The sequence below is a fragment of the Nomia melanderi genome, unplaced genomic scaffold (assembly GCF_051020985.1).
Source record: "Nomia melanderi isolate GNS246 unplaced genomic scaffold, iyNomMela1 scaffold0646, whole genome shotgun sequence".
NCBI lineage: Eukaryota > Metazoa > Arthropoda > Insecta > Hymenoptera > Halictidae > Nomia > Nomia melanderi.
In genome coordinates, this window is record NW_027475760.1 from 1 (window position 1) to 10,000 (window position 10,000).

The following is a 10,000-nucleotide window of genomic DNA, read 5'->3' on the forward strand; positions in this document are numbered from 1 at the left end:
GAATAGGACCTCGGTTCTATTTTGTTGGTTTTCGGAACCCCGAGGTAATGATTAATAGGGACAGATGGGGGCATTCGTATTGCGACGTTAGAGGTGAAATTCTTGGATCGTCGCAAGACGGACAGAAGCGAAAGCATTTGCCAAAAATGTTTTCATTAATCAAGAACGAAAGTTAGAGGTTCGAAGGCGATCAGATACCGCCCTAGTTCTAACCATAAACGATGCCAGCTAGCGATCCGCCGAAGTTCCTCCGATGACTCGGCGGGCAGCTTCCGGGAAACCAAAGCTTTTGGGTTCCGGGGGAAGTATGGTTGCAAAGCTGAAACTTAAAGGAATTGACGGAAGGGCACCACCAGGAGTGGAGCCTGCGGCTTAATTTGACTCAACACGGGAAACCTCACCAGGCCCGGACACCGGAAGGATTGACAGATTGATAGCTCTTTCTTGATTCGGTGGGTGGTGGTGCATGGCCGTTCTTAGTTGGTGGAGCGATTTGTCTGGTTAATTCCGATAACGAACGAGACTCTAGCCTGCTAAATAGACGTAACTTATGGTATCTCGAAGGCCCCCGGCTTCTGTCGGTGGGTTTTTACTACCAACGTACAAACAAATCTTCTTAGAGGGACAGGCGGCTTCTAGCCGCACGAGATTGAGCAATAACAGGTCTGTGATGCCCTTAGATGTTCTGGGCCGCACGCGCGCTACACTGAAGGAATCAGCGTGTTTTCCCTGGCCGAAAGGCCCGGGTAACCCGCTGAACCTCCTTCGTGCTAGGGATTGGGGCTTGCAATTTTTCCCCATGAACGAGGAATTCCCAGTAAGCGCGAGTCATAAGCTCGCGTTGATTACGTCCCTGCCCTTTGTACACACCGCCCGTCGCTACTACCGATTGAATGATTTAGTGAGGTCTTCGGACTGGTGCGCGGCAATGTTGTTGCATTGCCGATGTTGCCGGGAAGATGACCAAACTTGATCATTTAGAGGAAGTAAAAGTCGTAACAAGGTTTCCGTAGGTGAACCTGCGGAAGGATCATTAACGAGCAAAATACACTACAAGAACTGACCGAAAGAAGGAAACATGAGAAATATAAAGAGTGGAGCGAAAGATAATATAAAAAGGAGCGAAAGATACATACATATATATATATAAGTGTACGAGTTCAATTTCTGCACACACTCGATACACAAGAGAAATAATATTATATATACAGAGGAGGAAGGAGCGATAAACGTGCAACAACGCTTCCTCGTGAAAAATACTTGAACGATCATGCACAGAGAGGTATCTCGATACCTGCTCTGCTGTATGACTAGACGGCTTACGCGCGGAGAGTTCATCTCCCGTCCGTCGGAAATTTCGAACGGCTTACGCGCGGAGAAATACACTTCTCCCGTCCGTCGAAATTTTTTTTTTTTACTTTGAACAAGGCGCATAGAGCCCGCCGAACCACGATTTCCGTGCGTCTTACATCTTTCGACGATGGGACGATCCACGCGAAGAGTTGTTTCGTGCTCGCGCGAGGTGCGATAGCGTCGATTCGCTTTTCTGTACGGGGAGAAATAGAACGATGAGTTGACTTATCGGGTCTTCGTTGGAATTACCGTCGCTGGCATTGTAAACTCCAGATGACCTTGTGATTCCTTCGTCGGGCACTGGTAAAGGGTGGCGATGATTCGTTCTATAATAGAAATACCCGTCGTAGCGATTCGGCCGAGACACCCGCCACGAAACACTCTCTCGTCGTGGAATCCCCGCGTCGGAGAGTAAAACGCGCGAAGGCTTACTATGAGAGAAGAAATAGTATATGCCGGTGGTTCGCGTGTGTAGGCTCTATACGAAATTGCGATTCAAGAGAGTAGGAAAAGACGCGATGAACCACGATTTCCGTGCGTCTTACGTCTCTCGACGATGGGACGATCCACGCGAAGAGTTGTTACGTGCTCGCGCGAGGTGCGATAGCGTCGATTCGCTTTTCTGTACGGGGAGAAATAGAACGATGAGCTGACTTATCGGGTCTTCGTTGGAATTACCGTCGCTGGCATTGTAAACTCCAGATGACCTTGTGATTCCTTCGTCGGGCACTGGTAAAGGGTGGCGATGATTCGTTCTATAATAGAAATACCCGTCGTAGCGTTTCGGCCTAGTCACCCGCCACGAAACACTCTCTCGTCGTGGAATCCCCGCGTCGGAGAGTAAAACGCCGAAGGCTTACTTATGAAACTTACGTCTCTCGACGATGGGACGATCCACGCGAAGAGTTGTTACGTGCACGCGTATGGTGCGATTGCGTCGATTCGCTTTTCTGTACGGGGAGCAATAGAACGTTGAGTTGACTTATCGGGTCTTCGTTGGAATTACCGTCGCTGGCATTGTAAACTCCAGATGACCTTGTGATTCCTTCGTCGGGCACTGGTAAAGGGTGGCGATGATGCGTTCTATAATAGAAATACCCGTCGTAGCGTTTCTTCCGAGTCAACCCGCTCACGAAACACTCTCTCGTCGTGGAATCCCCGCGTCGGAGAGTAAAACGCGAATTCATAGTATGGAAACTTACGTCTCTCGACGATGGGACGATCCACGCGAAGAGTTGTTACGTGCACGCGTATGGTGCGATTGCGTCGATTCGCTTTTCTGTACGGGGAGTAATAGAACGTTGAGTTGACTTATCGGGTCTTCGTTGGAATTACCGTCGCTGGCATTGTAAACTCCAGATGACCTTGTGATTCCTTCGTCGGGCACTGGTAAAGGGTGGCGATGATGCGTTCTATAATAGAAATACCCGTCGTAGCGTTTCTTCCGAGTCAACCCGCTCACGAAACTCTCTCTCGTCGTGGAATCCCCGCGTCGGAGAGTAAAACGCGAATTCATACTATGAAAACTTACGTCTCTCGACGATGGGACGATCCACGCGAAGAGTTGTTTACGTGCACGCGTATGGTGCGATTGCGTCGATTCGCTTTTCTGTACGGGGAGAAATAGAACGTTGAGTTGACTTATCGGGTCTTCGTTGGAATTACCGTCGCTGGCATTGTAAACTCCAGATGACCTTGTGATTCCTTCGTCGGGCACTGGTAAAGGGTGGCGATGATGCGTTCTATAATAGAAATACCCGTCGTAGCGTTTCTTCGGAGTCAACCCGCTCACGAAACTCTCTCTCGTCGTGGAATCCCCGCGTCGGAGAGTAAAACGCGAATTCATACTATGAAAACTTACGTCTCTCGACGATGGGACGATCCACGCGAAGAGTTGTTTACGTGTACGCGTATGGTGCGATTGCGTCGATTCGCTTTTCTGTACGGGGAGAAATAGAACGTTGAGTTGACTTATCGGGTCTTCGTTGGAATTACCGTCGCTGGCATTGTAAACTCCAGATGACCTTGTGATTCCTTCGTCGGGCACTGGTAAAGGGTGGCGATGATGCGTTCTATAATAGAAATACCCGTCGTAGCGTTTCTTCCGAGTCAACCCGCTCACGAAACTCTCTCTCTCGTCGTGGAATCCCCGCGTCGGAGAGTAAAACGCCGAAGGCTTACTATGAAACTTACGTCTCTCGACGATGGGACGATCCACGCGAAGAGTTGTTACGTGCACGCGTATGGTGCGATTGCGTCGATTCGCTTTTCTGTACGGGGAGTAATAGAACGTTGAGTTGACTTATCGGGTCTTCGTTGGAATTACCGTCGCTGGCATTGTAAACTCCAGATGACCTTGTGATTCCTTCGTCGGGCACTGGTAAAGGGTGGCGATGATGCGTTCTATAATAGAAATACCCGTCGTAGCGTTTCTTCCGAGTCAACCCGCTCACGAAACTCTCTCTCGTCGTGGAATCCCCGCGTCGGAGAGTAAAACGCGAATTCATACTATGAAAACTTACGTCTCTCGACGATGGGACGATCCACGCGAAGAGTTGTTTACGTGCACGCGTATGGTGCGATTGCGTCGATTCGCTTTTCTGTACGGGGAGAAATAGAACGTTGAGTTGACTTATCGGGTCTTCGTTGGAATTACCGTCGCTGGCATTGTAAACTCCAGATGACCTTGTGATTCCTTCGTCGGGCACTGGTAAAGGGTGGCGATGATGCGTTCTATAATAGAAATACCCGTCGTAGCGTTTCTTCCGAGTCAACCCGCTCACGAAACTCTCTCTCGTCGTGGAATCCCCGCGTCGGAGAGTAAAACGCGAATTCATACTATGAAAACTTACGTCTCTCGACGATGGGACGATCCACGCGAAGAGTTGTTTACGTGCACGCGTATGGTGCGATTGCGTCGATTCGCTTTTCTGTACGGGGAGAAATAGAACGTTGAGTTGACTTATCGGGTCTTCGTTGGAATTACCGTCGCTGGCATTGTAAACTCCAGATGACCTTGTGATTCCTTCGTCGGGCACTGGTAAAGGGTGGCGATGATGCGTTCTATAATAGAAATACCCGTCGTAGCGTTTCTTCCGAGTCAACCCGCTCACGAAACTCTCTCTCGTCGTGGAATCCCCGCGTCGGAGGGTAAAACGCGATATATAATAGTATATGCCAGTGGTTCGCGCGCGTCGTCTCTGAGATACGCGGTCGACAGAGTTCCGAAAACACGTGATGTGCCACGATTTCCGTGCGTCTTACATCTTTCGACGATGGGACGATCCACGCGAAGAGAACGTTCGTGCTTGCGTGAGGTGCAACAGCGTCGATTCGCTTTTCTGTACGGGGAGAAATAGAACGTTGAGTTGACTTATCGGGTCTTCGTTGGAATTACCGTCGCTGGCATTGTAAACTCCAGATGACCTTGTGATTCCTTCGTCGGGCACTGGTAAAGGGTGGCGATGATTCGTTCTATAATAGTAATACCCGTCGTAGCGTTTCGACCGATGTCACCCGCCACGAATGTCTCTCTCGACGTGGAAACCCCGCGCCGAAGAGTAAACGCGAAGGCTTACCATACGAAAGAAAACGGTATTATACGCCTGTGGTATGTGCGTCTCGGCTCTGTGATACGCGATCGGCAGAGTTACAAAAAAACGTTGATGGGCCACGATTTCCGTGCGTCTTACATCTTTCGACGATGGGACGATCCACGCGAAGAGTAGTTACGTGCTCGCGCGAGGTGCGATAGCGTCGATTCGCTTTTCTGTACGGGGAGAAATAGAACGATGAGTTGACTTATCGGGTCTTCGTTGGAATTACCGTCGCTGGCATTGTAAACTCCAGATGACCTTGTGATTCCTTCGTCGGGCACTGGTAAAGGGTGGCGATGATTCGTTCTATAATAGAAATACCCGTCGTAGCGATTCGGCCGAGACACCCGCCACGAAACTCTCTCTCGTCGTGGAATCCCCATGTCGGAGAGTAAAACGCGAAGGCTAACTATATAAGAAACATATAGTATTATTTATGCCTGTGGTTCTCCGTTTGTCCTACTCTCAGATACGCGACTCGGAGAGTTACGAATAATCGTGATGGACCACGATTTCTGTACGTCTTACATCTTTCGACGATGGGACGATCCACGCGAAGAGATCATTCCTGCTTGCGTGAGGTGCGATAGCGCCGATTCGCTTTTCTGTACGGGGAGAAATAGAACGATGAGTTGACTTATCGGGTCTTCGTTGGAATTACCGTCGCTGGCATTGTAAACTCCAGATGACCTTGTGATTCCTTCGTCGGGCACTGGTAAAGGGTGGCGATGATTCGTTCTATAATAGAAATACCCGTCGTAGCGATTCGGCCGTGTCACCCGCCACGAAAATCTCTCTCGTCGTGGAATCCCCGCGTCGTAGAGTAAACGCGAAGGCTTGCTATAGAAGACTATAGTTTATACGCCTGTGGTTCACCGGTTGCCTGCTCTCCGGGGTACGCGATCGCGCAGGAGTTACGGAAGAACTTGATGGGCCACGATCTCCAAGCGGCTATATCTTTCGACGATGGGACGATTCACGCGAAGAGAACGTTCGTGCATGCGTGAGGTGCGATAGCGTTGATTCGCTTGTCTGTACGGGGAGAAATAGAACGATGAGTTGACTTATCGGGTCTTCGTTGGAATTACCGTCGCTGGCATTGTAAACTCCAGATGACCTTGTGATTCCTTCGTCGGGCACTGGTAAAGGGTGGCGATGATTCGTTCTATAATAGAAATACCCGTCGTAGCGTTTCGACCGATGTCACCCGCCACGAAATTCTCTCTCGTCGTGGAATCCCCGCGTCGGAGAGTAACCGCCGAAGGCTTGCTATAGAAGACTATAGTTTATACGCCTGTGGTTCACCGGTTGCCGGCTCTCCGGGGCACGCGATCGCGCGAAGGTTACGGAGGGACGTGAAGCGCCCGAGCAATGAAACGTCCGCAGGAGGAAACGAGCAACCGCCGAACATTGTTTCGCGACGTTTCCATAATGTATTGTCGTTTCGCTCGCATCCCGCTTCTTTCCCCTAGTTTCCTCGACGCGTAGTTTCGCAGCCTTAGTGGACGAATCATTCTCGATTCGAGGAAAGATATGCAGTGGGGCGTGCAATGAGCCCGCCAGAGACCACGATCTCCAATGCGTCTTTACATCTTTCGACGATGGGATGATCCACGCGAAGAGAACGTTCGTGCTTGCGCGAGGTGCGTTAGCGTCGATTCGCTTTTCTGTACGGGGAGAAATAGAACGATGAGTTGACTTATCGGGTCTTCGTTGGAATTACCGTCGCTGGCATTGTAAACTCCAGATGACCTTGTGATTCCTTCGTCGGGCACTGGTAAAGGGTGGCGATGATTCGTTCTATAATAGAAATACCCGTCGTAGCGATTCGGCCGAGTCACCCGCCACGAAACTGTCTCTCTTTCGTCGTGGAAACCCCGCGTCGGAGAGTAAAACGCGCGAAGGCTGTGACTGTAACATATATATATACAGTATACAATGCCTGTGGTTTTTGCGCGTGTCGGCTCTTCGGTATACGCGATCGGCCAGAGTTACGGAGGGACGGTGAAGCGCACGAGAAATTGAAACGGCCGCACGATTGGAACCGAGCAACCGTCGAACATTGTTTCGCGACGTTTCCATAATGCGTTTTCGTTTCGCTCGCATACCGCTTCTTTTCCCCTAGTCTCTGAGACGCGTTTTCGAGCCGTTCTTCTACTATCGATTCTCGTAGAGAGAAGGGACCGGGTAGTCTGGAAGTGGAACCCGCATCTTGCGTGTACCGTACACGGAATTGAGAGGACCGGCCGTGAAGCTCGTTTTAAAGCCGTGCGTCTGACACCCAACTCTTGCGCGCCAATTTCGCGGCAAGAGATAATATGGGACGAATGACCGGCAAAGAGCCAGCTGTGAAGTCTGTTTTTTTAATCGAATCCGTGGACGTGTGTATGCCGTAGCGTCGCTCGTCGTGTTCGTTCATGGTCGTTCCGAGAGAAAGAACGAAAGCGGTAACGAAGGGACCGGCCGTGAAGCTCGTTTTAAAGCCGCGCGTCTGACACCCAACTCTTGCGCGCCAATTTCGCGGCAAGAGATAACATGGGACGAATGACCGGCAAAGAGCCAGCTGTGAAGTCTTTTTTCATTATTTGCTTTCAATCGATCGATCGGTACGATTCGTGCAACGTTTCGCGCGATGCGACGCGAAAACATGCGCGCAACAATAGATGCGTCTGATCGGAAGAACGCGAGGGTCGACTGCACGCGATGGATTCAGTATCGGGTAGGATACAAAATATATCCCCGTCGTTTCCACGCGTGCGAGTCTTCTGCGTCTTTCGCGGGTTTTTGAATGCACTATACGCCGGAACGTCGAGAAATATATACATATTACTTGAACGTTTTTCGTCTCGAAAGGCTTCGGTGTCGTCTCCAAGGCGACGCCTGAATCTCCTTCGCGCGCTGGTCGGAGATTCAGGTATCAACTTTTATCTTCTCTTTGAAAGAAGAGAGATATTAGGTCGAACAAATGAGAATAAAATTATATATGTGAAATATAAAATTTATACGATTACCCTGAACGGTGGATCACTTGGCTCGTGGGTCGATGAAGAACGCAGCTAATTGCGCGTCAACGTGTGAACTGCAGGACACATGAACATCGACATTTCGAACGCACATTGCGGTCCACGGATACAATTCCTGGACCACGCCTGGCTGAGGGTCGTTTACGTACCATACACTGCTTGCGTAGCTCTGTCAAATCCCCGCCGTCGTTCACCTCTTCGGATCGAACGTTTTTTTACCGAAGGGCGCAAAGAACGTTTCTGAGTCGGGTTAAGAGAAGGATGCTACGTACGAGCGAACGATGGGTGTCTCGTCGGCGTTTGTCGCGGACACGCGAAAATTCTGTGAATTTCACGGACAGTGTACGTTCTAGTTGTTGCAAAACGATCGGAATCGTTTGTATGGACTCGCGTGAGTGTTCGCGGCGTCGTGCGTCGTTCAATTACGACCGCCCGCGGATACCGCTCCACTGCGATATGGATCTGAGCGACAACTTTTTCGGCTGTTCGTGAGATGAACGGTTTCGTGTGTTTAGAAAAATTTTTTTCCCGCGCTCCCGACGTCACCTGAAATGATGCGTCAGAGGTGAAAGAAAATATTAAGAAGTCGAGAGAGAGAGAGACTACACACGTTTTATTCATATTTTGTATACCGTGCGTGAGACGGATGTGCACGACACGTCGTATGTCGGTATATTACCGACTGGCCCCAGGGAGATTGTTTTCTTCCTCTCTTACGAATGAGATGTACGTTTCGGAGGATCGTCGTTACCGAAACACACGGCAAAACGAGACTTCTCGCAGCAGAACCTTTATACACAATACACATCGACTCTTTTTACCCCGAGAGAGAGAGAAAAGGTGTATTTCTTTTTTTTATTTTTCGAATTCGACGCACGAACGCTTTGACGACTGGAGAAAAACACGGTGTGTGTTAAAATCGTGCGGGACGAGCATGCGTATTCGTAACGGGTCGAATAGTTCTTATTCCCCGTCGTCGCGTGTCCTCGCTGGACCACCACCGTGCGCTTCCGCCACGTTCAGTTGAATTTCGAAATATATATATATAAAAAGAATCACCATATACTCTCTTTCGGGAGGTGTATTTTTATCGGTTTCTGCTATAGAGAAGAGACGGAGATCGTGTTGTGAGGTGTAACGTTTCTGTATCCCCGTTTCGGAGGATCGTCGTTATCGGCGGAACACACGTCAAAACGAGACTTCTCGCAGAACCTTTATACACAATACACATCGACTCTTTTACCCCGAGAGAGAGAAAAGGTGTTTTTCTTTTTTTTTTATTTTTCGAATTCGACGCACGAACGCTTTGACGACTGGAGAAAAACACGGTGTGTGTTAAAATCGTGCGGGACGAGCATGCGTATTCGTAACGGGTCGAATAGTTCTTATTCCCCGTCGTCGCGTGTCCTCGCTGGACCACCACCGTGCGCTTCCGCCACGTTCAGTTGTATTTCGAAATATATATATATATAAAAAGAATCACCATATACTCTCTTTCGGGAGGTGTATTTTTATCGGTTTCTGCTATAGAGAAGAGACGGACGATCGTGTGTGACACCACGTGGTAACGTTTCCGTATCCCCGTAAAATACGTTTATCTTTTCTCGTAGAAAAGAGAGAGGAAGAGGCAGGAGCTCCTCTTTGGCGAGGCTTTCGAACGTCGCGTCCCGTCCGCCGGAATATAATGATATAAATATATAACCGCCGCCGACTTTGTGCGAAAGCGTTGAAACGAACGCGTCGGTCGCCCCATGGTGTGTGTTTGTCGTGTCTTCTTTTCCTCTTCTGCACTTCTCTTCACTGTCGATCGCGAGACCGCGCGAGATCCGCTTCGGTCGTCCAGTCCCCGAAAATTCTTCTCGGACGGGCGTTAAAGTTAACCGGAGCGCGAGATCGTCTAGCGAGAGTCTTTTTCGCGATCGAGTAAAATGTGATAGAAGAAGGAGAAGAGTGTAAAAAGAGAATATAGACACGCGACGCAGCAGAGACCACTGGTGAGGCGCATAAGACGCGTTCGCGAACGATTTT

At 49.7% G+C, this 10,000-nt stretch overlaps 1 non-coding gene across 1 annotated transcript; it reads left to right on the forward strand.

Annotated features, from left to right (window-relative positions):
- Positions 1–7,957: 7,957 nt before the first annotated feature.
- LOC143176578 (5.8S ribosomal RNA) lies at positions 7,958–8,112 on the forward strand. Its single transcript, XR_013001107.1, has one exon. It is a non-coding gene; the product is annotated as a 5.8S ribosomal RNA (ribosomal RNA).
- Positions 8,113–10,000: the final 1,888 nt, after the last annotated feature.